Source organism: Phocoena sinus, chromosome 3, assembly GCF_008692025.1.
Source record: "Phocoena sinus isolate mPhoSin1 chromosome 3, mPhoSin1.pri, whole genome shotgun sequence".
In the NCBI taxonomy this organism is placed as follows: Eukaryota; Metazoa; Chordata; class Mammalia; order Artiodactyla; family Phocoenidae; genus Phocoena; species Phocoena sinus.
This window is the reverse complement of record NC_045765.1, coordinates 36,920,643-36,948,631: the sequence shown is the minus strand read 5'-3', so window position 1 is coordinate 36,948,631 and position 27,989 is coordinate 36,920,643. Positions and strand designations below refer to the sequence as shown.

The 27,989-nt window shown below is 42.7% G+C and overlaps 1 long non-coding RNA gene across 3 annotated transcripts in view; it reads left to right on the top strand.

Annotated features, from left to right (window-relative positions):
- Positions 1 to 27,564, top strand: part of LOC116751766 — a 98,675-nt gene extending 71,111 nt beyond the window's left edge. For 2 of the 3 annotated variants that reach the window (XR_004349329.1, XR_004349327.1), the window contains 4 exons: positions 286 to 606; positions 7,008 to 7,103; positions 12,391 to 12,533; positions 23,198 to 27,564. This is a non-coding gene — a long non-coding RNA (uncharacterized LOC116751766). The remainder of the gene's footprint in view (positions 1 to 285; positions 607 to 7,007; positions 7,104 to 12,390; positions 12,534 to 23,197) is intronic. The other variant, XR_004349328.1, reaches the window with a different exon arrangement.
- Positions 27,565 to 27,989: the final 425 nt, after the last annotated feature.

Sequence of the window (27,989 nt, the reverse complement as noted above, 5' to 3'; positions counted from 1 at the left end):
CCTTGGTGCTACACCTTGGGAAACACTGGCTTAGAGAAAAAGAGAAATATAACATTTGAATAACCATGACCTCATTACATCTTAATATCTCTCTTATGAAGTATTATGACCATCAGTGTTGAGAATTCTGAGGTTACACAAGGTCCCACAATAACCAAGCCAGGATGAACCTCAAGTCCTCTGATGAAAGTCAAGTTCCAGCTTCTAGAGGAATGCATGGAGGGCCTTATCCCCAAACCAAAGTTCAGACCCTCCTTGACCGTTTGCCCCTTTGCTTCCTCCCAGAATGCCTCATCCCCTGCTTGGTCCATAGTGCTGCCAGCCTGTGGTTATTGGAACCTGGTCTGCCAGACCAAATGGAGGAAGTCTGCCAGGCAGATGTGGAACCCAAAAGAGGAACTTCACCAACTGCTGTGGACAGCTCTAGCACTTCATGCCCCCGTGGACTTTTGGGGAAGTATTTTTGTGGCTCACCAGTCTCTCATTAGGCAAAGGTCACTTGTCCTGTCTTGGCCTTCTCTACTGGTGGAAAGTACGGCTGGGAGATTTGGAATGGTTGCTGTTTGACTTTGATTCTTAGCACGACTGTCACCATGAGCTTTTTTGGTAAGATCACAAGCTGAAGTTTGTTGTTGAGGATTGCAGGATTCCTTCTAATCTTTGGGAACGTTTTGAATCATAACTGGCAGTGGCTTTCTGATGGCAACTTGAGCAAGCTCAGGGGGAGAAGCCATCATCCTCTCTCACACGAATATGACTTTGGGTAAATTACCTTGAACTCTTTACCTAGGGGTGTAATCTACATTCTTTCTGAGCCCTGATTTATAGTGTAAACATTTTTCTTCTTATCTTAATGAATAGAAGTAACGTTTTCTGCTCCATCCTTCTCTTAAAGTTGTAGATTCACATGCATCTGTACAAAATGCTACAGAAAAATCCTGTGTACTTTTTTACCCAGTCTTCCCTAATGGTAACATTCTTAAAGAGATTTAAAATTTGCTGAGGTATAATTTAGATATGATAAAAATCACTCTTTTAAAGTGTACAGTTTGATGAGCTTTGACAAATATATACAGCTGTGTAACTGCTATCACAATCAAAAGATAGAACATTTCTATCATCCCAAGAAGTTTCTTCATGCCTCTTTGTAGTTAACCCCCTCTCCCCATTCCCAGCCCCTAGAAACCACTCATCTGTTTTTTGTCCCTATACTTTTGCCTTTTCTAGACTGTCTTTTAAATGGAATCATACAGTATGTAGTCTTTTCTGTCTTTTTATTCACTTAGAATATTGCTTTTGAGATTCATCCATGTTTCTGAATGAACCACTGGTTTGTTCCTTTTTATTGCTGAGTAGTATTCCACTATATGCCACAATTTGTTTATCCACTCACCAACTGATGGACGTTTGTGTTTTTTCCAGTTTGGGGCTATTAAGAATAAAGATACAATAAACATTCCTGTATAAATCTTTGGGAGGACGTATGTTTTCATTTCCCTTGGGTAAATTCCTCAGAATAGAATTGCTGTGTTGTGTGGTTAATGTCAGGGTAATGCCAACCTGGTAAAACAGGTTGGAAAGTGTTTTTTCCTCTTTTATTTTTTGAAAGAGTTCATGTAGAATTGATACTGTATCTTCTTTAAATGTTAGGTAGAATTCCCTAGTAAAACTGGAGTTTTTCTTTGTGGGAAGGACTTTAACTACGAATACAATCTCTTTAATAGATATAAGGCCACCCAAGTTTTCCCTTTCTTCTTGAATGAGTCTTAGTAAGGAATTTGTTTATTTCATCTATGTTATCAAATTTATTGTCAGGAAGTTGTTCATAAAATAACATTATCCCTCCTAACATCTGATAGATCTGCTGTGACAGTCCTTCTTTTATTCATAACATTGGTAATTTGGGTCTCTGTCCTTTTTTCTTGATCTGTATATATAGAGGTTTACCAATTTTATTGATCTTTCCAAAGCACCAGCTTTTGGTTTCATTGTTTTGCTTACTAATTTCTGTTTTCTATTTCAATGTTTTCTGCTCTTATCTTTATTATCTCCTTCCTTTTATTTACTTTGGGTTTAATTTGCTCTTAATTTTTTAGTTTCATAAGGTAGAAACTTAGATAATTGATTTTAGACCTTTCTTCTTTTCTAGTATGAGCATTTAATACCATCAATTCCTCTTTAAACACTGCTTTAGCTGGATCCTACAAATTTTTAAGATTTCTTATCATTTTAATTTAAACATATGTTTAATTTCCCTTGTTATTTCCTCTTTGACCTGTAGATTATTTAGAAGTGTTCTGTTTATTACCCACATATTTAAGAATTTTCTTGGTGTCATTCTGTTGCTGATTTATAGTTGACCACCATTGTCATCAGAAAATATACCTTTCTGTATTTTTAATCCTTTTAAATTTATTGAGATTAGTTTTATGCCCCAGAATATGGTCTACGTTTGAATATTTCATGAACATTTGAAAAGAAAGTAAATTCTCTGAGATGAGGTATTCTATACATTAGGTCAAGTTGCTTGATAGTATTGTTCAAGTTATCTATATATTTAATAATTTTTGTCTAATTTTTCTATCAATTATTGACAAGAAAAAAGTTGAAATTTCCAACTATAATTGTTGATTTGTCTATTTCTCTTATTGGCCATGATCTGTTCACATACTTCATCTGCCCCATTCTCTCTCTTCTTCTGGCACTCAGTTTCATTTATGTTGGGCAATTTGATATGGTCTCACAGCTCCTGGGTGTTTTCCCACTGATTGTTCTTCTCTTTTCATATTTGTAAAAATAACCTCTATCTTTAAATTCACTTATCCTTTCTTCTGCTGTGTCCCATTTGTTGACAAGACTGCCTGGGCAGTTCTTCATCTCTGATGTTGTGTTTTCATGTTTAGCATTTCCATCTGACACTTTTTTAATAGCTTCCATCTCTTTGCTGAAATTCCCCATGATCCATACATTTCGTCCACCTTTTTATTTATTTTATTTATTTATTTTTTGTGGTACACGGGCCTCTCACTGTTGTGGCCTCTCCCGTTGCAGAGCACAGGCTCCGGACACGCAGGCTCAGTGGCCATGGCTCATGGGCCCAGCTGCTCCGCGGCCTGTGGGATCTTCCCGGACCGGGGCACGAACCCATGTCCCCTGCATTGGCAGGCGGACTCTCAACCACTGCGCCACCAGGGAAGCCCTCGTGCACCTTTTTTTTTTTTTTTTTTTTTGCGGTACGCGGGCCTCTCCCGCTGCGGAGCACAGGCTCCGGACGCGCAGGCCCAGCGGCCATGGCTCACGGGCCTAGCCGCTCCGCGGCATGTGGGATCTTCCCGGACCGGGGCACGAACCCTCGTCCCCTGCATCGGCAGACAGGCTCTCAACCACTGCGCCACCAGGGAAGCCCTCGTGCACCTTTTTAATGCTAAGTCCTTTAACATGTTCATTAGAGTAGTTATAATGTCCCTGTCTGATGCTTCTAACATCTAGGTTATTTCTGGGTCTGGTTCTGTTGCATATTTTATCTCTTGACAGGAGGGTATTTTTTTTTTCTTGCTTCTTTGTGTCTCTTATTATTTTCAATAAAGTGCTGAACATTCTGGGTAAAAGAACAATAGAGACAGAGATAAATAACATATGATGCGGGCTTCCCTGGTGGCGCAGTGGTTGAGAGTCTGCCTGCCGATGCAGGGGACACGGGTTCGTGCCCCGGTCCGGGAAGATCCCACATGCCGCGGAACGCCTGGGCCCGTGAGCCATGGCCGCTGAGCCTGTGCAGCCAGAGCCTGTGCTCCACAACGGGAGAGGCCACAACAGTGAGAGGCCCGTGTACTGCAAAAAAAAAAAAAAAAAAAAAAAATTGATGCCCAGAATGGCTTATGTGCCATGGAATTTATTAGTATTTAAAACGCTTTTTGGCCATCCAAGGTGGGTATTATTATTCTCCCATTTTAAAGGTGAGGAAAGGGTGGGGAGGGGAGGACAGCAACACAGTGCCAGGGATGAACTTGGTTTTGAATTATGGCTATGTGGCTGATCCCTTCCCTAACTGTTATGTGGGATCTGGTGGCACTGGGAAGCATGTCTGTGGAGCGGTAAAGACTGGAGGCTGGGAGGCCAGTCACAGCTGTCCCAGCAGTGCAGGGTGTGGTGTTAAATGCCCACCAGGGATCATTAATTCAAACGCTTAGAGTATACATGGCTCATTTAAGTGAATACACGTAGGCAGAAATATACGGCTCAGTATTAAAGACAAACTAGGGAGTGATGGGGACCGTGGTGAACTGGATGCACATGCTCCTTTCCAGAAGGACAGCTGTGACTCAGTTCTGGCTGACCGTGCCAGGTGCAAAACCAAGATTAGTGTTAGCAGTTCTTGTGATGTTTTGATGGAAGCCAGAAATCTGAACTTAAATGTGAAGTATCCTGATTTTAAAGGTTGGCCACAGGTATAATTTTTAAAAATGTTTATTTAGGCCATACCATGAGGATTAAGCAAAACATGTCTGTAGGCTGTCAGCCTATAGGCCACACAAGCCTGGGTGGTGGCAGAGAGACTGCCCAGGTACTGCTTCAACTGTGGACATGCAGTTTTACCAGGCATGTTTTTGGTCAAAGGGCTAAATGGCAGACTCCAGAGCATTTTCTATCAACATGAGACCATTCATTAGGTTTACTCATGGCTTTAGACTTTGCCAGCCTGGAGGTACATCTGTGTTTACTTTGATATCAATACCTGCCTTACTCCATATTTCATTTTTCTTTCTTTTTCATTGGCAAATTCTTTTTTTTGAATTGAAGTATAGTTGATTTAGAATGTTGTGTTAGTTTCTGGTGTACAGCAAGTGATTCAGTTATATATATATATATATATATATATATATATATACACACACACACACACACACACATATATGTGTACATTCTTTTTCAGATTCTCTTCCATTATAGATTATTATAAGATATTCAATATAGTTCCCTGTGCTATATGGTAGGATCTTATTGTTTATCTATTTTTAATATAATGGTGTGTATCTGTTAATCCCAAGCTCCTAATTTATTCCTCCCCTGCCTTTCCCCTTTGGTAACCATAAGTTTGTTTTCTATGTCTGTGAGTCTGTTTTATAAATAAGTTCATTTGTATCATTTTTTTTAGATTCCACATATAAGTGATAGCATATGATATTTGGCTTTCTCTGTCTGACTTACTTCCCTTAGTATGATAATCTCTAGGTGCATCCATGTTGCTGCAAATGGCATTATTTCATTCTTTTAAATAGCTAAGTAGTATTCCATTGTGTATACATACCACATCTTCTTTATCCATTCATCTGTTGATGGACACATAAGTTGTTTCCATATCTTGGCTATTTGTAAATAATGCTGCTATGAACATTGGGGTGCATGTATCTTTTAGAATTATAGGTTTCATCTTTTCTGGATATATGCCCAGGAAGGGGAATCTCCATACTGTTTTCCATAGTGGCTGCACCAATTTACATTCCCAACAGTGTAGGAAGGTTCCCTTTTCTCCACACCCTCTACAGCGTAATCAAATTTGTAGACATATTGGTGATGGCTATTCTGACCAGTGTGAAGTGATACCTCACTGTGGTTTTGATTTGCATTTCTCTAATGATTAGTGATGTTATGACTTGCTCCATCTTTCTACTTGTCTCCTACAGTCTCTCCCCAAGGGTGGCTGTTAGCCCATGTATGCTCTGAGTAAGACAGTTTGAGAAAAGCATTGTAGCATAGTGGTTCATAGTTTGGTTTGCTTCTTTGATCTTCCATTTTCCACCTTTGTCAGAGGATATGTTGTTACTCTCTTTGTACCAGTTACTTATCTATAAAATAGGAATAATTTGACCTACCTCCAAGGATGGTTGTGAGAATTATAAAAGATAAATATTGAGGGCTTGGAAAAATATCTGACATATAGTAAGTGCTCTACAAATGTTAGCTATTATCGTTTATATTTCTTCCTTCTTGGCCCTTCTATTGGAGGCATCTATCTTCTGTTTCTGAATTATTGGCCCCCTGGGAGAATTCACTTGGTGTTGCCCAGAACCCTCAGGATGCCAAGGCTGCATTTATTAATTCATTCAAAATATCCATCAAGACCTGCAGGTGCAGTTCTGTTCCAGGCATTGGAGAGTTGTCAGTGTTGCACACAATAGAAGGAGCTTGCATTTTAGAGCACAAGACTGACAATAATTGTGAAAACAAAGAAATGAGTGAAACTATTTCCAAGTGCTTATTGTTATGAAGAAAAAGAAAATGGTGATGTGATAGAGAATGAACAAGTGGCTACTTTATTTTTTATTTTTAAAATTTTAAAAATACTTATTTATTTATTGCTGCATTGGGTCTTTGTTGCTGCACGCAGGCTTTCTCTAGCTGTGGTGAGTGCGGGCTATTCTTTCTTGTGGAGCACGGGCTCTAGGCGAGCGGGCTTCAGTAGTTGTGACACACGGGCTCAGTAGTTGTGGCTTGTGGGCTCTAGAGCACAGGCTCAGTAGTTGTGGCACATGGGCTTAGTTGCTCTGTGGCACATGGGATCTTCCTGGACCAGGGATCAAACCCATGTCCCCTGAATTGGCAGGCAGATTCTTAACCACTGCGCCACCAGGGAAGCCCCAATAGGTGGCTACTTTAGATTGAGTGCTCAAGAAAGGCCACTCTGAGGAGTATCATTTAACATGAGGTTTGAATGACAAGAAAATACCTTTTCATTTAAAAATCTAGGGGAAGAGTGTTTCAGGCTAGTGAAATAGCAAGTACAAAGGCCCTGAGGCAGGATTGAGCTTGGTTTGTCCAGGCAACAGGCAATAGGTCAGAGTGGCTCAGAGATTAAGGGGATAGGAGGAAAGGAGATGAGGTCACTGAGCTAGCCAGGAACCATACCACACAGGCTTGGTAGACCAAGGCAAAGATTTTGGTTATATTTTAAGTCCTAGGTGGAGGGTTTGAAGCACAGGAGTGACAAGACTTTATTTATATTTCAGATGACTCACTCTTGCTGCAGCATGGAAAGATGGATTGGAGGGGAAGCAGAAAGGCCATCAGCCTCACTGTGAACTACTGTGGAATAGGCAAGGGAGGTAAGGGAGAATGGCTCTTTCCTAAGCTGTTTTTTCTTATTCATTCATTCATTCATTCATCATTCAGTGGCTCTTTCTTGAGTGTCTGTTATGTGTCAGCAGTGTGTTAGGCCCTGGGACTACACTGATAAATGATATTGTCATGAACTTTGCTACCATTGAACTTTCAATCAAATGTGCCTCTTGGTTTCCTGGGTCCTCAAACAGTGCTGTCTGTACACATGATCTTTAGTGAACATTAATCCTAGAGTGGTTCATCTCAACCACATGCATCTTCATGTGGGCTCACCACTGGAGCGAATAACCACGTAGGATTCTTTCCTCTGTAGACACCCGCAACATCCTACCTCTCTGGGCAAAACGCAAGGGATGCAAATGGGGGCATGCAAAACGGATAAGGCGGGAGAAGGAGACCTCTGAGCTTATGTGCCAGAAGCCTAGAACCTCCTGGAAGCCTGAATGCGTTTGTGAGGATCAGGTTACCCGGGCCTCTACCTCCAGGGGAACATGGAGGGAATTACAGATCGTAAAGGTGACTTTTCTTTCTGGGCTGTTCTCAGTAAGGTCATGTTTTTTTTTTTTTTTTAGAGAATTTTTTTAAGGTAGTGAAACAACATTGCCTAGTATGGAGAGCGCTTTTTCAGATTTAATTCACAACCACAGGCTCTCGTGTGAAATTCAGGGTGTAACCACATTTCTCAAATGGTAAAGAAAATGGACAATCAGCTTTTTTCAAATGAAACCAAGCACCTAATAACTGTCTTTCACTATGTGATAGGCCTGTGAAACAAACTCCCAAGAAAGTCTGCTGGGTGGGCTAAACTCCTCGATATCTTCTTTACAGAATAGAAATGTCAGTTACAATTTTTCATGGACAGAGGGAGGTTCAAGTTCAAGGAAGCAGCGGGGAGTGGAACAATGATTTAGGAGGTTCTAAGTGTCTTTGGAATGAACACAAAGAGGAAAATACTAGGAAAAGGACAGGTGGAAAATCAGTTGAAGCCAGTTCCAGAATTTTTCTCACGGCAATGGAATCCTTTTTTCAGAATATTCTTCAGAGACCCAACATGAAAAAGAGAAAAAATAGGATCTGTTTTGAAAGTGGGAGAGTAAGTAGGGCTCAACCTGTTGCCATCCACCACACACCTCTGCATCCCTGGCAAGTGTTAGAGCCTCAGACCTTCAAGGAACCCAGCTGGAACCTTATTGACTTAAACCACAATACAGAACAAAGACTGTGTTAATTTAAATTTTATTTAGAGTATACCATATGCTAGGCAAGTTGCTAACAAAACAGTTTACATAACACAGTGTTATCCTTGACCCCATGAAATGAGTATTGTTACACCTGTTGTCAAGATGAGGAAACTGAGGTTCAGGGTGGCCAGATCATATGGCCAAACTTACACAGCTGCTAAGTGGCAAATCTTGGCTTCAAACTCAAAGCTGATACCAAAGATTCTGCTTTTTTTTTTTTTTTGCCACGCAGCGTGGCATGTGGGATCCCAGTTCCCTGAACAGGGATCTAACCCATGTCCTCTGTGGTGGGAGTTAACCACTGGACTGCCAGGAAAGTCCCCAGAGCTTCTGCTTTTAACTAGTAAATTCTCCTAGCTCTCTCTCTTTGACAGATTTCTTCAGTTCTCATCAGGAGCACAAGCCTTTCCAGGAATGTTTACAGAAAGGAGACAGGGAGGAGGAGAAGGAGGAAGAAAGAGGAATGTGGAGGGAGGCAGAGGCAGAGGGAGAGTAGGACTTAGACAAAGAGGAAGTTAGTGTAAGATGATAAAACCCAGGGAGCCAGCTGCTAAGCAATGAAACTCCATGGAAAATCCAAAGAAAGATAATACCACGAGGAGAGAGAGAAAGAGGAGGTGGGGTTCAGCTGTAAGGTCATTGCTTACTAGTGACCAAAATGCCAAGATTTCAGCCAGGGCTGGACCCCCCTGGTTTCTATTGTGATCTGGTTGACTTAGTCATTGAAAGTCAAGTTAATGGTGTCATTGAAAGTCGAGTTAATGGTCACGAACAAACAGATCAGGAGACTGGCCCAGGGCACAGGAGTCCCACCAGTGGATCAGCTAATTGGAGCTGGGCAGTCCTTTTGGGCACCCAGCTCATGAGGCCAGACAGTGCCCAGCCCCTTGGTGGTGGCTTTCCATGATGTCAGAGGATCATTTTGCCCCTGTTGACTGAAGTTTTAGCTAGGTTGCTGAGATGACTGGCTGGGTTGGGCTCTGTGGGCTGACAATGAGCTGACCCAGGGGACAACCCAAAAGACAAGCATCTGACTGGGGGAGGCATTGTTCTTCAAAAGAATAAAGCAGGGAAAAGAAACTAGTGAGAAACCTCTTAGCTTGTTTGTTGTTACTGGTCTCTGCCATTGGCTGGTTCACTTGTGTGGAATCAGTGGCCAAAAGCAGTAGTATTGACACCATGCAGCACCCAGGTCATGGGTAGCATTGGCGGCATAGCTCCTACCGCTATTAGGAGTTGGCTGGGTAACTGGGTGACAGTTGTAGTGGAAGTGCCTGCCTTGAGTGATGAGGGGCAGATCACTTCCTGATTCTCTGCCTCCGTTCACCCTTCTGAAGCACCATAATCACATGTGCTCCTTACCTACTTCTTTAGGTAAGGGATGTAGAGTCACAAGGCAAGAGTGTTGGAAAGCATCTTGAGTCTTCTGGGAAGAAAAGGAAAGAAACATTCAATGAGGACATACTGTATCCCAGGCAATTCACATGCCTTCTCTGATCAGATTTTTTTTAAGGATAGGCAGTATTAACTCCATTTTATAAGAGATATTCAGAGGTTTCTAAGATTTGGAGAGATTGTATTGTCTGTCCAATTCTTCCACTCCTTTTTCCATCCCCTTCTCCTTTAGGTGCCTGTATACTTATAGATGCTTAGCCCTAACCAAAGGGCACCAGGATAGGTACCAAAAGGTTGGACACTAGCCCTGGCAGGGCCACTCCATGGGCCAAGCAGATAACATGGCTATGGGTGGCAGTCAGGAAAAGGATAAAAGGGAGAGGAGAGTGATAATGAAAAGTGCATATAAAGGCATTCAGCTGTGAGAAAAACACACCATTACACCGGTGAACAGGATAAATAAAGCCAGAGTTTTTCAGTTTACAGCATCCTGACTAGATCATCTCTTAGGTCATTTTGAGTTCCAATGTTTAATTTTTTTTGCCTCCCATCAAAACTAGCATATCCTTTTTCTATTCTCTTCAGGCTCTGCTTTCTGTTGGTAGAAGTGGGTGGTGGTAATGAGCTAATCAGATTAGCTAATCACTACTGTGGGCAAATTAGCTAATGGGCAACTCTTCCCATGACTTAATGCCATAATTGGATTAAAGCACCTCCCTTCTGATATTGACCTGGGGGACTGACAAATGGTGGGAATTCACACTTCTATACCCAGAATCCCTGCAACTACACCCTGGGAACAGCACCCAGCACAGGGCTGGACAGGAACTGACATGTGACCCAGCTTTGTTTCCCTGCACTTATGGCATTAATAAAATGGCCAGAGCCTAATGATTGGACAAAAAACTCTGGTTTCCGTATTATGTGGTGGCCCCATAGTGGGTGGGAGGTGGCAGGGGTGGGGGAACCATGACAATTTTAAAGTCATTTTTCCCCAGTTTTATTGAGAAACAATTGGCATACAGCACTGTGTAAGTTTAAGGTACACAGCGTGATAGTTCAATTTACATAGATTGTGAAATGATTGCCACAATAGGTTCAGCTAACATCTATCTTCTCATACAGATACAATAAAAAGAAAAGAAGAAAAGAGTAAAGGAAAAAAATTTCTCCTTGTGATGAGAACTCTTAGGATTTACTCACTCAACAACTTTTTTATGCTGTATACACTTGAGTGTAGAAAACATTGTAATAAATATAGAATGAGGGGGCTTGCCTGGTGGCGCAGTGGTTGAGAATCCGCCTGCCAATGCAGGGGACACGGGTTCGAGCCCTGGTCTGGGAAGATCCCACATGCCGCGGAGCAGCTGGGCCTGTGAACCACAATTACTGAGCCTGCGCGTCTGGAGCCTGTGCTCCGCAACGGGAGGCTGCGATAGTGAGAGGCCCGTGCACCGCAATGAAGAGTGGCCACTGCTTGCCACAGCTAGAGAAAGCCCTCGCACAGAAACGAAGACCCAATACAGCCATAAATAAATAAATAAAAAGAAAATTATTTTTAAAAAAAATATATATATATATAGAATGAGGGATCTGGAAGGAATTTTCCATAATTGTGGAAGCTGAGGCCCCAGAAAAATGAATACATGCACTATCTTGGGTTTGTATAATGTTTTACTGTTTACAAAAGGGCTTTCCTGTTCATCATGATATTTGATCCTCTTACCAACTCCCCATATGGAAACAGAGGTAGGCAGTGTTATTTCCACTGTACAGATGAGGAAACTGAGGTTCCCAGAGGTTGACTTTCCCAACAGCCAGTGCACTCATTGTCTTAGGGGCATTGGCATGGCAAGCCTTATACCTCATTGGCATCAACAGTCTTGTGGTTGGATTTCAGGTGTGGTGAGGAGAGGGTGGAGATGTAAGATAAGTCCTCAAATTGCAGTACTTGGAGAGGCTGGCTATTTTGCACAAGCTGACAGCCAGCTCTGGTTCAGGTACTCTCCTGACTTCACTTACCAGGTTTAAATTGGCTCCTGGCCCTGGGTTTCCCAGGCATGGAAATGGCACCATCACTGCTTGAAGCAGAGGAGCAAGTGGAGCGCCTGGCACTCAGATGGCATTGCTCTCCCACACCTGAGCAGGTTGGAGGCTGGGTCGGTTCTCCCCAGTGTCTGCGCTTCACATGCTGGAGCCAACTTCTCTTCACGCTTTCCTTCGCCCTTCCCTTAATTCTGTGCCATGGAATCAGAAATGTCTGTTTCCTAACTTCATCTCTTTTGCCTCCATGGCAAGAAAGTCAGAGTTGGTCGAGGTCAATACAGTGACCCAGGTGCTGTGCTCCTGACATCGGTACAGAGGCAAGCGGTACTTTGAGTTCACTCTTGAGGACCACACAGCTCAGTGGGATAGTTGGTCAGCCACATAGCAAAGTAAGTGAGTTAGGAATTGCATTTGGTTTCAAGTCACAGAGAATCAAAGCAACAGGGTTTAAACAAGTCTTTTGTTTCTTCCACATTCCGTGAAATTTGGAGCTGGATGGCCCAAGGCTGGTCTGGTTGCTCTGTCAACATGGTGTCACCATGATCCCAGGTTCCTTCTTTTCTTCTGATCCTTTTTTTTTTTTCCTTAGGATTGCTTCATGGTCAAAAGATGGCTGTTGGAGATCCAGTCTTCGTGTCTCAAACAGGAAGAAGGAGAAAGGGCCAAATGCAAATGGTACATAATAGCAGAGTATACCCTCTTTGAATGATTTCCTGGAAGCCCCACACCAAGGTATTGACTTACGTTGACTTACGTTTCCTAAGCTACCCTATCTGCAGAGGGGTCTGGGAGAGGTTTTGTTTATCTTATTTTTTTTTCTTAAATTGGACACATTGTTATCTCTGACAATACAGTCTTTGATATTACAAAAGAGGAGGAGAAGGGGTGTTGGGTAGATCACTAGCAGCCTCAGCTAATCTGGGCAGTTTCGGGGCGTGGTGGTGTATTCCATGCATTCTGCTCAATGTGTGGTTTAGCTAAATAATGAAAACACTCTAGGCCTCAGTTTCCTCACCTTTAAAATGGACATAATAACACCTACCTTGTAGTGACTAAATTTTATAGGACTTATGAAAGTTCAATGAGAAGGTGTACGCCAATGTCTTAGAGCTATGGAGGTATACTGTAAGTGCCCAATAAGTGTTAGTTGTGATGGTGAACACAGGAGATGGTGATGATACAGATCCTGAATGCAGTCTGCCTGGGTCGTATCCCACCTGCAGCACTTTCTGCTCAGCCGTGGGTGCGTTACTATGATTCAGTTTCTTCAGTGGTAAAATAGTAGGATGAGAGAATCTGCCCTTTAAAATGCTCTCATATTGGGATGATCCGTGTAACGAGCTTAACAGAGTGTGTGGTGTATGACAGGTACTCAAAGAATGCTGTTCATTAAGATTGGAAGCATGGAGAACGGGAGTGTAAGGCTCAGCGAGGTGCAGTATCTGGGTTGTATTCAGGCCAAGGGGGGAGCCGGTAAAGAAGGTGGGGAGGGTGTCACAAACAGAGCGAGCGGCACGCAGGTGTGAAAGCTCGTGGTGTGTGCTCAGAGTTCATGGTGAGAAACGTCTGGTGCGTCTGGGCCCCAAGGTCAAGGTAGGAAGCAGGACAGGCTGAGGTGGAGAGGAAGGCAGTGTTTGGGACTTGGACAGCTTGTGTGACATGATGAGGAACCCACAGCCCTGCTGCCCCATCTCCTGGGGATGGTTTCTGAGGGTGGATGCGATCACATTCACAGACAAGGAATTAGCTGATCTGAACAATGCTTGGATTATTGGCATCTGTCAGCTGCTACCTGTTAACGAAAGGCCCAAGGCTCAAACTCTGCCAGGCTCCTCTGGGAACAGGCCATGAATCATATAATGATGGCCACTTTGGCAGAAAGGGAATGCTAATAGCTGGAGGCTGATCTTATGACTGGAAGAAAGGAAGGCTGTCGTAGGTTTTCATAGGGATAGAAAAACAAGTTCACTCTAGGTTTCTACAGGGCTTTATTCCCCATTAGCAGATAAGAACAGATGTGTTTATCCGATTCCCCTAGAAATTAAGGTGTTAAGGCAGCCGAAGAGGTAAATTCTGAGGTGAGAGGAGGAGGAGGTGCTGGGGAGACAGGGGTACATTATAGTTAAGCAACGACAGGGGCAGCAAAGGGCCAGCTGGGGCCTCAGCAGGGAGGTTGAGTAGAAAGAGCACTTGACACAAGTTCAAAGTCTTGGGACCACCTCTGACCCCAAGTTCCCAGAAACGATGTACAGTGTTCTGTAAAACATGGATGATAACACTTGCTCGACTGGCCTGACAAGGCTGTTTGATCAAATGAGAAAATATATGTCTGCAAAGACACTTTGTGAGGGGCATCTAGAATAAAATCCACCCTCCGCCTCAATCTCCCAGGCCTTCTTGAACACACCAGCCTCTTTCCCACCTTTGTCCACATGTTCCTTTTTCTGCCTAGAACATTCTTCTGCCAGTTCTTCCTACAGTTCATCTCAGCTTATATACCACTTCCTCAGAAAGGCCTTCCCTGCCCTATTGAAAGCACGCACTCCCCTTTGACCCTCTCCTGCCCAAGATAGCTTGTGGTTAAGGACTCAGGCTCTGAAGCAAGGCTCTGGGGTTCAAGTTCAGCTCTGACACATACCAGCTGTGTGACCTTGGGCAGTCACCCAAACTCCTTGTGCTTCTATTTCCACATGTATAAGATGAAGATCATAATAATATTTATCTCACAAAGTGGTAGAGACAAAGATGACTTCAGTAGGTGTCAGCTATTATTACTGTTCATCAGAGTGCTCTATTTCCTTTCTAGAACTAACCGTGTCTGTAATTAATTTGTCTGTATATGTTTATTATCCAACACTCACCCTTTTCCATAATGGGCTCCCCATGAGGGCAGCGATCATGTCTTGCTGATCCATTCTTTTTTTTTTTTTTTTTCATTTAGTGTTTGTGTTGTTGGGGTTGGGTACATGTGTTGATATCTATCTCTGAGCACAACTTATAGGAGACAATCTTTTTTATTTATTTATATTCATTTATTTATTTATTTTATTTTTGGCTGTGTTGGGTCTTCGTTGCTGCGTGTGGGCTTTCTCTAGTTGTGGTGAGCGTGGGCTATGCTTCATTGTGGTGCACAGGCTTCTCACTGTGGTGGCTTCTCTTGTTGCGGAGCACGGGCTCTAGGCGCACAGGCTTAGTAGTTGTGGCGCATGGGCTTCAGTAGTTGTGGCTCACGGGCTCTAGAGCGCAGGCTCGGCAGTTGTGGTACACGGGCTTAGTTGCTCCAGGGCATGTGGGATCTTCCTGGACCAGGGCTCAAACCCGTGTCCCCTGCCTTGGCAGGCAGATTCTTAACCACTGTGCTACCAGGAAGCACTGATCCATTCTTATATACCATGTGTATAGCACAGTATAGCCTGGAACCTAGAAGATGCTCAAGGAATAGTTGTTGGATGAGGAATGTACTGAATGAGCATTTCCCAGAACCAAGCCCTGGGGTGACCCAGGCGGTCCCGGGACCAGCCAAGGAAGTGGTCAGATGGCCCTGCTTTGCATTTCATTCTCCCCTTGGTAGGGCTTTCACTTATGTAATGGAACAGCAGTGAAATCCCACGATACCTAAGTGCTTCCCCTCCAGCCAGCCCAGTATACGACCACAAAAAGGAGGAAGAAAAAGTAAGAGAAAGAGAAGAGCTCCAAACCGCATGCTTCTTGGGACAGAAAAATGAGCTCTGTTTTCTCCCAGAGTCATGTGAGGGCACAGTGGCAGACGGGGGGCATGTTTTGCTGAGCTTCAGAGCAACCAAGCAGTGAAGAATCAAGGGCCCCAGCCTGAGTGTCAGCAGTTGAGGCTTTTTCCACCTCTGCACCTAACTTGCTGTGCAACCTTCATCAAGTCACCTTCCCTCTCTGGGTCTCCTAAGTGTCCTCATCTGCAAATTGAGGGGATTGGAATAAATGATTAAGGTAGAGCCGTCATGCAGTCCTGGTTTTGCCTATAGATCTGGTATAATTATTAACAATAACCTCTTTTATTCTCTAAGTGACCTGTACTAGGTGATAAATTATAAAATCAGTTTGATTCAAATCACACTGTTTCCATTTTTTGGATATGATAAAGAATACTGCAGTGAAGTTCCTTATACATTCCTTTATTCAACAAATATTTGATAAGCATCTGTTATGTACCAGGTATGGTTCTATGCTCTGGGGATACTGGAGGAATAAGATAGATAAGATCTCTGTGTGGAAAATACATTCTTGTGAGGGAGATAGATAATAAATGAGAAAACAACAACAACAAAATAAATTTTAGATAGTTATGAAGAAAATAAAGGAGAACAGTGTGCTAGATAGTGATAGGAGGTGCTACTTTATAAAGTGTGGTGGGGGAAGGTCTCTTTGAAGAGGTCACGTTTGAGCTGAGACCTGAATGATAAGAAGGAGCCAGTTATGCAAAGTACCAGGGAGAATGTACAGCAAATGCAAAGACCCTGAGGTAGGAACAGCTCTTTGTGTTTGAAGAGTAGAAACAGAGACAGTATGACTAAAGTATAGCAAGGGGTTGGAAATGAGGTTAGACATAATAGGCAGGGGCCAGATCATATAGGGTCAAGGAGTTTGAGTTTTGTTCTTAGTGCAGAATATCTGGTTGTATTTTAATCACTGGAAAATCCTAGAATAAAACTAACTCTATGTAGAATGGACTGTGAGCAAAAAATTTCGTGTATCTGGTTAGCTACAGCACAGAAAGCCATAACTTCACCCTAGGGTGTGTGGCACCCTGGGAGAGAATGAACAGCAGAGTCAGAGAGATCTATGTTCAAATTCCAGCTCCATTGGTATATATCCAAAAGAAGTGAAAGTGGGGTCTCGAAGAGATATTTTGTATGTCCATGTTCATAGCAACATTATTCACAATAACCACGAAATGGAAGCAACCCATTCATGGATGAGTGGATAAACAAAATGTAGTATATAAATACAATGGAATATCGTTCAGACTTGAAGAAGGAAGGAAATTCTGACACATGATACAATATGGATGACCCTTGTGGGTATTATGCTAAGTGCAATAAGCCAGATACAAAAAAACAAATACTTTAAAGTTCCACTTACATGAGGTACCTAAAACAGTCAGATTCAGAGAGATGGAAAGTAGAACGGTGGTTGCCAAGGGCTAGGAAGAAGTGGGAATGGGGAGCTGTTTAATGGGCATGGAGTTTCAGTTTTGCAAGATGAAAAGAGTTCTGGAGATTGGCTGCACAGTGATGTGCATGTACTTGATACTACTGAACTGTATACTTAAAAATGGTAAAAGATAGGAAATTTTATGTTATTTGTGTTTTACTATAATTAAAAAATTTTTTTTAATTCCAGCTCCATCACGTACGGGCAGTGTGATTTGGCCGTTAATCTCTCTGAGCCTCAGTTTTTACATATGTAAAAGGGTGACAGTAATACCTCCTAGCTCTTGTGTAGACAGGCTCAGAGGCTGTCTATTCCAATATTCCACTGCACAATTTGGAATCTCAGGCTTCTCAGCCTTCCCAGGCAGCTAAAAGACCCTTTCAGTGAATCTTTTTTTTTTTTTAACATCTTTATTGGAGTAGAATTGCTTTACAATGATGTGTTAGTTTCTGCTGTATAACAAAGTGAATCAGTTATACATATACATATGTTCCCATATCTCTTCCCTCTTGCATCTCCCTCCCTCCCACCCTCCCTATCCCACCCCTCTAGGTGGTCACAAAGCACGGAGCTGATCTCTGTGCTATGTGGCTGCTTCCCACTAGCTATCTATTTTACGTTTGGTAGTGTATATATGTCCATGCCACTCTCTCACTTTGTCACAGCTTACCCTTCCCCCTCCCCATATCCTCAAGTCCCTTCTCTAGTAGGTCTGTGTCTTTATTCCTGTCTTGCCCCTAGGTTCTTCATGACCTTTTTTCTTTTTCCCTTAGATTCCACATATATGTGTTAGCATACGGTATTTGTTTTTCTCTTTCTGACTTACTTCACTCTGTATGACAGACTCTAGGTCCATCCACCATCTTGATTGAGTTGCCCTTGTACCTAATACACAGTAGATGCTCAATGAACATTTGTTGATTGACTTGCTGACTGGATCCGCTTCTGTAGTAGATATGATCTAGAAGGAGCCATATGTGTAGGGAAATATGTACCTGGTACCTAGTTGGCATTCCATAAATATTTATGGAACAGGTGAATGAACAAAGTGGATGACACATCTGGCCATGAATTGTAAAACAATCTGCCTGTTCCAAAATATGTGAGAGATTTTTTTTTGTTATCTGGTACCACAATAGTTGCTTCAGAAAGCAAACTAACTGAAAGCCCTGCTGACTGAGTCTCATATTAACATCTGTATTAGTTTTCTATTGCTAGAAAATAACTTCCACAAATATAGTGGTTTAAACAACACCAATTTATTACCTTACAGTTCTGTAGGTCAGACTTTTGACATGGGTCTCAGCAGGGTAAAATCAAGGTGTCAGTAGAGCTGTGTTCATAACTGGAGGTTCTAGGGGAAGGATCTGTTTCCTTGCACATTTGGATTGTTTGCAAAATTCAGTTCCTTGTGGTTGTAGGACTGAGATGCTGTTTCCTTGCTGGCTGTCATTGAGGACTATTCCCAGCTTCTAGAGCCACTCACATTCCTTGATTTGTGTCCACTTCCTCCATCTTGAAAGTCAGCAACTCTTCTTCTTCCCTCTCATCTTTCTGACCCAGCACAGAGAGGTTCTCCATCTTTAAGGAGCCAAGTAATTAGGTTAGGTTCACCTGGATAATCCAGGCTACTCCTCCCATCTCAAGGTCCTTAACCTTAATCCCACTCATGAAATCCCCTGGAAAAATTGAAAGATTCTGGGGTTAAGTCATGAATATCTTTGGAGAGTTATTACTCTGTCTACCACTGCATCCAGTATCACTTTGGAAGGATTGGCTTCTCAGAGCAGGTAATTTTCTCTCAGCAAAGAGCTATGGGAAATGAGGCCGGTGAAAGGGAATTTTGGATAAAGGGAAGAGAGATGAGGCATTGGCCATAAATGTGTTAGCAGGCCTGTGAGGGATGCGACAGAAAGAGGTTCTTGGCTTCATGGAATCCAGGTTGCTCAAAGAAGAAAGAAATACTTAACAAATGCCAGAAAGTTAAACTTTGTGTGTCTTACAGTTTCCTTTCTGATTCTGATCTGTCCTGCCAAGGAGGAAGTAATCTTCACCTGCCATGAATAACCGTTAATACCTTGCCCCATGATTTTTTTTTTTTTTTTTTTTTTCTGTATGCAGGCCTCTCACTGTTGTGGCCTCTCCCGTTGTGGAGCACAGGCTCCGGACGCCCACGGGCCCAGCCGCTCCGCGGCATGTGGGATCTTCCCAGACTGGGGCACGAACCCATGTCCCCTGCATCCGCAGGTGGACTCTCAACCACTGCGCCACCAGGGAAGCCCCATGATTTTAAGTTGTTGATTGATGGGTTGTCATTGGTTCATTGCTACCAATAATTGAAGGATATTTTCTTTGCTGGCTTGGTGAAGCTTCCAGATGTTATCAGAGCAGGCATGACTTTGGCTCACCCAGCTCATGGCATTGGCTCTGAATGCTGTCATTGGCTCCTATAGTGAGCTCAGCCACTAATCAAGGACCTGGTGGTGTGTGACACAGACCTTTACATCATTTCTGGATCTTCCTCTCCACAGAGTCCAGTAAGTTATTTTGCTAAGATGCTGTCTGTTTCGAGTCTTTTTCTTTCTGTCTGTCTCTTTGCCATCCTCCTTTCTCTCTCCTTCCTCTATTCTTTTCTTTCTAGTTTTCTGTTGTTTTAGGATCAAAATAATGGAAAAGAACAGAAACCAATTCAACTCAGGAAATAATCCAAAGGTGTAAGAAGGACTGTGCAGGGGCTTCCTTGGTGGCACAGTGGTTAAGAATCTGCCTGCCAATGCAAAGGACACGGGTTCGAGCCCTGACCCAGGAAGATCCCACACGCTGCAGAGCATCTAAGCCCGTGCGCCACAACTACTGAGCCTGAGCTCTAGAGCCTGCAAGCCACAACTACTGAGCCCACGTGCCACAACTACTGAAGCCTGCGTGCCTAGAGCCCGTGCTCTGCAGCAACAGAAGCCACGAAAATGAGAAGCCCGCGCACCGCAACGAAGAGTAACTCCCACTCACTGCAACTAGAGAAAGCCTGCACACAGCAACGAAGACCCAACACAGCCAAAAATAAATAAATAAATTTATAAAAGAAAAAGAAGGAGTGTGCAAAGTTGTTGTGCGGTGGTTTGATATGATATCAAATCCACTTGCTTATGACAAAAATGAAATTGTTTTTAAGAGGGAAGTTTGTTTTGATATAAGAATGAAGTTGTCTTTATAAGTAAAGTTGTTTTGATATGAAGAAGCTGCATCAGGATGACATCTCTTGACATCTGTGGCTGCCGATAAGCCCTCAGTAGCTCAGCTGCCCAGGGGCGCCGCTGGGGACTTAGCAATAATATGAAGAAGCATCTATGGCCAGGGGACCTTTAGACTATAAATACCCAGAGTTTGTGAGGACAATCTGAGAGTTTAGGTCTGGGCAGGGTGACCCTTTGCTGACCTAAGCAGCTCTCTGAAGACCTTGGGGCATTAGTTACTGTGTGGGTAACAGGGTAAGGGCAGTGGGGAAAGTGGTGCAGCGCCTCTCTCAGGAGATCATCTTGCTTGTCAACACCGGCATCTTGGTTCCCCAGCAACGTGCTCCAGCAACAGGGAACTTGCGTTTTGCTGGTAGCTGGATATCAGGCTCTCAGTTGGTTAAGCTGACTCTCCCAGGAACCAACTCATGTAGAAAGGCACACCTCAGTTAAATTGGGACTTCATTCCTTTCATCTCCTCTTGCCTGGAACAATAGTGTAATTAATCTATTGTTGGTTTGGAGTATGTTATTTCTTTATTGGCTTATTAAGAGATATTATCCTGTATGCCATTAACTTGTGAAATTATTATAATTCCTGCAGTGAACCTGTGTTAAATATTGACAAGACAGTCTCATACTCTGAGCATAATTTCCCCCCACAAAAAACAAAGTTTACTGCTGTAATCTTCCCTGTTCTGATAAAAGGAGTTTATAGCAAAGGAATATATTTCCTGGTTCTCTCTGGGGGAATGAGGCAATAAGAGGCTGAAGTACCACTGCCTTGGGGAGTGGGTGGTAGTTTGCTGCCTGTTGATGTAATGCAAACTAAGGCCAGAGGGAGGAAATGGCCACTTCTGAGGCCACAGGTGGTTATAGATTTCAGGTAAAGCGTGGTTGTAATTCTCCCACATGTCGTCCTGGAGAGGGATGGTGGGGAGATTCTTGCTCACAGTTTGTTCCCAGAGAAGTTATGTGTTGGGCTTGGACCTTCTAGATGCTGCACAGTGGGAAGCCAGAGTCTTATCAAGTGTTAACAGAGGTTATAGCTCTTGGGAACAGAGGTTGTGACACAGAGGAAACTCCCCCCTCACCCTGTTTCCAGGAAGTTTCCAGGAAGGAAACTTCCCTGACCACACCCTGGCTTCTCTCACCCAGTCACACAAATCATTCCAACAGAGGCAGCTCTGGGCAGGACATTTGGAAAAGGCATTAGAGGGGTTGAAACCGTTTCTGTGGTGTCTTCAAGAATACTCCTTGGGAAACCCAAAGGAAAAAGAGATAGTGGAGCCAAGAAAAGCTACTAGAACTTTCTTCAGCTTGAGGTATTTTATATATTTGAGCCATAATAACCAAATTAATATCAAGAATTATAATATGACTGTTGAGGCACAGTTATGTGCTAATCATGGTTTTACATGGATTCTCTTTAGTCATTACACTAACTCTGCAAGGTAGGCATTATCTATATCCTACAGATATTGAAGTTGGGAAAGAGAGGGATTAGGAGAAATGTCAAAAACCATCATGGTTTTACATGGATTATCTTTAGTCATTACACTAACTCTGCAAGGTAGGCATTACCTATACCCTACAGATATTGAAGTTGGGAAAGAGAGAGATTAGGAGAAATGTCAAAGACCACAGAGCATGTGTGGTGGGGGTGAGATTCAAGTTCAGGTTCATTGATTTTAAACTTTATTTTCTCCTTCCTTCCTTCCTTCCTTCCTTCCTTCCTTCCTTCCCTCCCTCCCTCTCCCCTCCCTCCTTATCTCCTTCCCTTCCTTCCTTCCTTTCTTCCTCTTCTATTTTCATTTTGCCATGCTTGCTTAATATCTTCTTTTAAAAGAAAAAAAATGTCACACACTTAGTGGAGCTCCCTTTGTGTCCCTCCCTTGTCTCATCCCCCTGCCTTCCTATCTAGAGGCAACCTGTCAACTGACCTTAGTGAATGTAACTTCAGTCCTTCATTATGTATGTCCATGGCCATAAATATTATATAGTATGGTGTGTTTTAAAATTTTATGTATATGAAAAAGGGCTAAAAGTATTTATTTACACAGAAAGAAATACAAATGGCTATTAAGAAGAGAGTCACTGTCTCATTCATCAAAAGAGCAATACAAATTAAATCCCATTGAGATATTTTTTAAACCTGTCAAGTTGGTCAGTACAGGCACCCAAGATTTGGTAAAACAGTGCATAGAAGAGGTTGTGGGGAAAGGGGCACTCAGACTGCTCGTGCATGAGTGAATTGGTATAATCTCTATAAATGGTAATTTGACAATCTCTATCATAAAAGCAAACGCAGAAAATTACAAAGGAAATTCCATTTCTGGGAATTTGCCTTTAGATACATTTGTGCTTGTTCGAAAGCACATGTGTTTAAGGTTATTCATTGAAGTATTGCTTGTAATAAAAAAGACTAGAAAAAAATCCACATATCTATCAATAGGTGACTGGTTGAATAAATTGTGGGGCATCCCCTTTATGGAATCCTCTGCAGTTCTAAAAAAGAATGAAGACACTCTCTATGCTAACATGGAAATTTCTCCAGTACATATTAAGTGAAGACAAAAAAAGTGCAGAAGAATGTGTATAGTATGCTACATTTTGTGCAGCAAAGGGGAAAATGAGCCTGCTTATCCACTGGTTTTTGTATGTGCATAAAGAAAGTCTGAAACTTTACATACAAAAAACTAAAAACAATTTTGCATGTGGGAGGAAAGAGGGGTGAGAGGAGGAAAGAGGGGTGAGAGGAGGGAAGGAACATATTTAAATGAATTCCTTAAAGATTTTTTTGAACAGTGTGGATGTACTATGTTACCTATTCCAAAAATTAAATTAAAAAGTTAGAGTGGTATCATACAGTACATGTCATTCTGCCACTAACCTTTTCCAGTTTGCTTTATGTTTTCGAGGCCTATCCATGTGGTCATGACCTTAATCTTTCTATTAATTTTGCTGCCTTGAACTGTAGGATCTTACAACTGAAAACGCTCCTTGGGATTACCCAGCTCTCAACTTTCACATTACAAGAAAGAAAACTGAAGGTGCAAAAATGGCAAGTAGTTGGCCCAGCAGGTCGGTGGCAGAATTGGGGTTGACCTCAGATCTTTCCACCCTGACTGGGAGTCTGGCTGTCTTTCTACCCCCTCGCCCAGTGCCCAAAACACCTCCCGATTCTAAAAGGTTAGTAACTTTATGTGTTATCCTTTCCTAGGGACATCTGCCTTTAAGAAACAAAACAAAGATAAGCAACAACATTCAACAACAAACTGAGTGGTCACCATTTTATGTAATAGGGATTATTCTGCCCTTAGAAGTCAGAGAGAGATTCTTTGGGGTGAGGGGAATGGTTGGCGGGAACGCTAACAGTGGTGGTGTTGGCAGCCAGGGCTGGAGTAAACTTTCTAGTATCTCCTCTCCCTTCTCCTCCAAAATAAATAAATAGGAAAAGAAAAGGCAAATATAAACAAAAAGCAACTAGGTCATCATAAGATAGGTTCTGCCTTCAGCTCAGGAAGGAACTAATTAGTGGTTTGGATTGGTGATGGTATTGTTGCAAGTATTGTTAAGGTAACGGAATGTTATTAGATTTTTTGTTGCCATAGAGACAGCCAAAGCACTAATAAGCCCCTTGCCCTGCCCCCATAGCGAAGGAGACCTCTGCTGGTCAAGTCCTCTGGTCCATTCCTCTGCCATTAGGCAGGACCCCATTAACCATCCTGACAGGTGAGGACCTTTTAGGATTTATCTAGATAAATGACTTCAGACCTTCTGGAGTTGTTATAGTCAAGCACTGTGTCAGAAGTGGTGAGGATACAAAACCATATAAGATACGTACTTTCACCTCAAATTAAATGGCATTGATGGGTACCTCCCCAAATTTTATACCAAAATGTTTGTAACAGTGGAGGAGCAGCAACAATGTGAAGCAGCCCTTCCCAAGCTTGGAATTTTGGTCGCATTTGGGATTTTCACATACTATTTCATGCAAATGCTGGAATCCACTTCTTAATATAAATATGTTTGCTTTAATGTCCACATTTACATTCTATTAACCATTTTTTCTCCCCAGTCTTCTAGTAAAATCGATGCTCCAAGAAGATACCCTGGGTTGACCAGTGACTTTGGATATCTTATATGTGGATCCCAGCCTGGATCTTTGTGTACTCAAGTTTGAGAAGCATGGATTAGACAGGAGTTGGCAAACATTTTTTTTTTTGTAAAGAGCCAGACAGTAAACATTTAGGCTTTGTGAGCCATACCGTTTCTGTTACAAATACTCAACCCTGTCTTGTAGTGTATCAAGAGCAGCCACAGACAATATACAAATGAATTGGATGGCTGTGTTCCAATAAAACTTTATTTACAAAACAAACAGATTTGGCCCATGACCTGGATTTGGCCTGCAGGCTATAGTTTACCAACTCCTGGGTTCAACAATAAATGCCCAAGAGATTATAAAAGGAAAATATTTTCAGCTGGGACAAATAAGAAAGAAGAGTGGGAGTAGAAATTCTATTGATCATTGAAGGCTACACAGTATTTCAAAGAGCAGAGAGGACATGGCAGCATTATTAATAGAGGGCCAGTATAGACAAAAGTGAATATTTTTAAGTTTACATATAGGTAGGGGACAGGAAGTACAATAAGTAAATCAGTTTGGCTTGAGGAAGGAACTCATGTCCAAGGGAAGCATTCTAAAATATCAGGGCTGGAAGGGACTTTGCTGATTATTTGCTTCTCATTGTATTTCCCATTGATGGGGAAATCGAGGTCAAAAGAGACCCCAGATCTGGAAAGAAGCTGAAGAGTGGTGTGCCTTGAATACTAAGGTAAGGGATCTCTGTTGTGCCACGTACCAGCTAGTGATGTTTCAGCATTTCATCATTTGAATGTTTATTCATTAATCAGCTTCCTACATATCTTGTGACCAGATGTCCCAAGAGAATTTCCTTTGGGGTGGAGTTAATTCTCACCCATTGTATACCATTGTGAACTACCCCGTAGAGATAGTGACAAGACACACCTGGAGCAATCAACAGGACAATTGCCAAGGATCCAGAAACTTTAGCTTCTCTTGCTGTCAACTTGCTCTGTAACCTGGGCCAAATCCTGAGCCCTCCTCTGGTTTTCCCCTTGGTTAAACAAGAAGCACTCATTCTTGTCCTTCCATCAGAACTGGTGACCTGTTATTTTGTCACTACTCTGCCCCTTTCTCCCACCACCAACATCAAAGTCATAAATGACCAGAGGACCCTGGAGTGGGAGGTGCCACAACTTTGCGTGACCCCGATGTTCATTCACTGATTTGTTTTCCCACTAATTATTGACCACTTCCCATGCACTGGTTGCTGAGGATAAACAGTGAAGGAGGTAAGCAGGCTTCTGCCCTCACAGAGCTCACATTCTAGTGGTATGAGATGGTGGGGAACATAATGTACAAGTCAACAAATAAAAGAATTTCAGCTGGAGATAAGTCCTGTGAAGGAAATTGAACAAGGTATTGTGATAATGACTAGAGGGGCTCTTTTGGCTGGTCTAGCAAGGGAAGACCTCTTTGAGGAGAGACTGAAGGATGAGAAGAGCCACCGACGGAGCCTTCTGGGCCAAAGGAAGAGCAAGGGGCAAAGGCCATGAGTGTGCACTGTTCGAGGTACAGAGGGAAGGCGTGTGTGTCTGCAGGGTGGTGGGTGAGGGGAAGATGGATGGTAGACAAAGATGAAGAGGTTGACAACATGAAATTGATGAGTTTTCATCTGGGCAATCCAGTGACTCAATCTGGTTTATATTTTTAAAAGAGCATCCAGGCTGTTACCTGGAGAATGACTTGGAGGGATTAAGAGTAGAAGTAAGATAATCAACAAGCCTTGTCCAGGTGGGAAATAATGGTGGTCTAGATCAGACAGTAGCCATGGAAACTGAGAGAACTCACTGGATTCAGGATATATTTTGGAAGCAGAAGAAACAGGACCTGTTGAGCGATTAGACGTAGGCATTTGGGGTCGTGCTGGTGGTGGTACTAGGTGAAGGGAAAGCGGAAATCGAGGATGACCACTCAGGTTGGGGCTTGAACAACCAGTAAGTTGTGGTATCTTTTACATTGTTTGTAGAGACTGGAATGCTAGTTTTGGGTGGGGAGTGTGGGGAGTGTGGGCAGTCAGTTGGTCCAACATGGGTGTGCTGAGGCGAAGATGCCTGTGACACCTCCAGGTGGGGATGTGCCGTTGGCAGCTGGAGATATATTCTTTGTGTGTCTCCAGTCTTAAAGGGTTAGTATTCTCTCTAACACCCAAACAGCAATCTCGTGAGAGTTCATTTGCTTGACCACACATTTTATATCTCTTCCCTGGAATATCTGGGACATTCTGTGAATGTCTGTGAATTCCATGGATCCGTCCTAGATTCTACATTTCGCCTCCACCAGACATCCTGCTCCCATCTCTGTGCAACCCTTTGCTACCACATGACTTCTCTCCTCATCCTGCTTGGTCCCAGCATGGACACATTTAAGGGACCTGATACATAGTGGCAAAAAGCTCTTCCCATCAACAGCAAAGGCCTATTTCCCCACATTCTCACCAACATCGGGCAGTATTATTTGCCAATTTGATAGGTGATAGATGGTGACACGTTTCAATTTGTATTGCAAAGATGTGCTTTTAAACAATAAAGCACTCTCTGTGTAAATTGCAATACACAGAATCATTCAAGTGCTCACAATCACGATTAATTATTCAGAAATTTCAGGGTGCAGATAATAACAGTGGCTACCGTTTGTTGAAATCCCTCAGTGTACCAGGCACTGCAGTGGTGATACCTCTTTTAATCCCCATAGCATCCCAAATGTTGTACATGTTATTATCATCTCTCATATAATGGATGAGGAAACTGAGGCCAAGGAAAATTAAGTAACTTGTCCAAATGGCATAGCTGGGAATCACACCCCAGGTCAGGGAGAGTGTTCCTAACCATTGCCTGCCTGCCTTCTGCTGTCCTGAGAAGGGGGCCAGCCCAGGACTGCTCCTCACCTAGGATGACAGCATTAATTGAACTCCTTATGGAAATTCTTGTCGCTTCTTAGCCTCCCCTTCTAACCTTTCTGTTTTCTCTTCCCAGGTTTCTAGATCCTTTGGGGGGTTTACTTCTCATTGACATCTGATCATTATAACTCTCTGATCCTCCCTCAGCAAAAACATCCAATTCTACAGAGTTCTATAGAAATAAAATGGGACTGAAAAACCTGTAATACAATTGGACCAAGATGATTTTAAGCATTGTTAAACAGGGTTTGAGAGCACACAATTTGTGATGTTTGTGTTTGAAACCCTGGCAATCTGAGGCTCCTTAATAAATTGGGTATAATTGGAGTTATTGGGTATCAGCCTTTTAAAGACTCAATTCTGATGGCCAAATGCCCTTCCAGGTAGACTGGACCCCCGCCAGCTGCCCACTTCACATGATGATGTTCTTTCAGGCCTGGAGAGGTGCAGTCTTGATCCATTGGCCATCAAAGGCAATGCTACAGGGGAAAGAAGGGGGGCTGTCAACAGAAGAAATTGCAGCCTCAGTAATTTGTGTGGAAGTGAGTGACAGAGCATGACTACCCCACTTACCTCTTGGGGGTGATGAAAAGTTATGAAGTGAGTGTGTATGAATGTCAGACCTTTTAAACCCATGTTTATTGCCAAATCCTTCCCTTCTGACTCTGAGTCACTGTTCCAGCCACCTGTTTCTCACAGCAACCTGAAGTCCTAAAATCATGG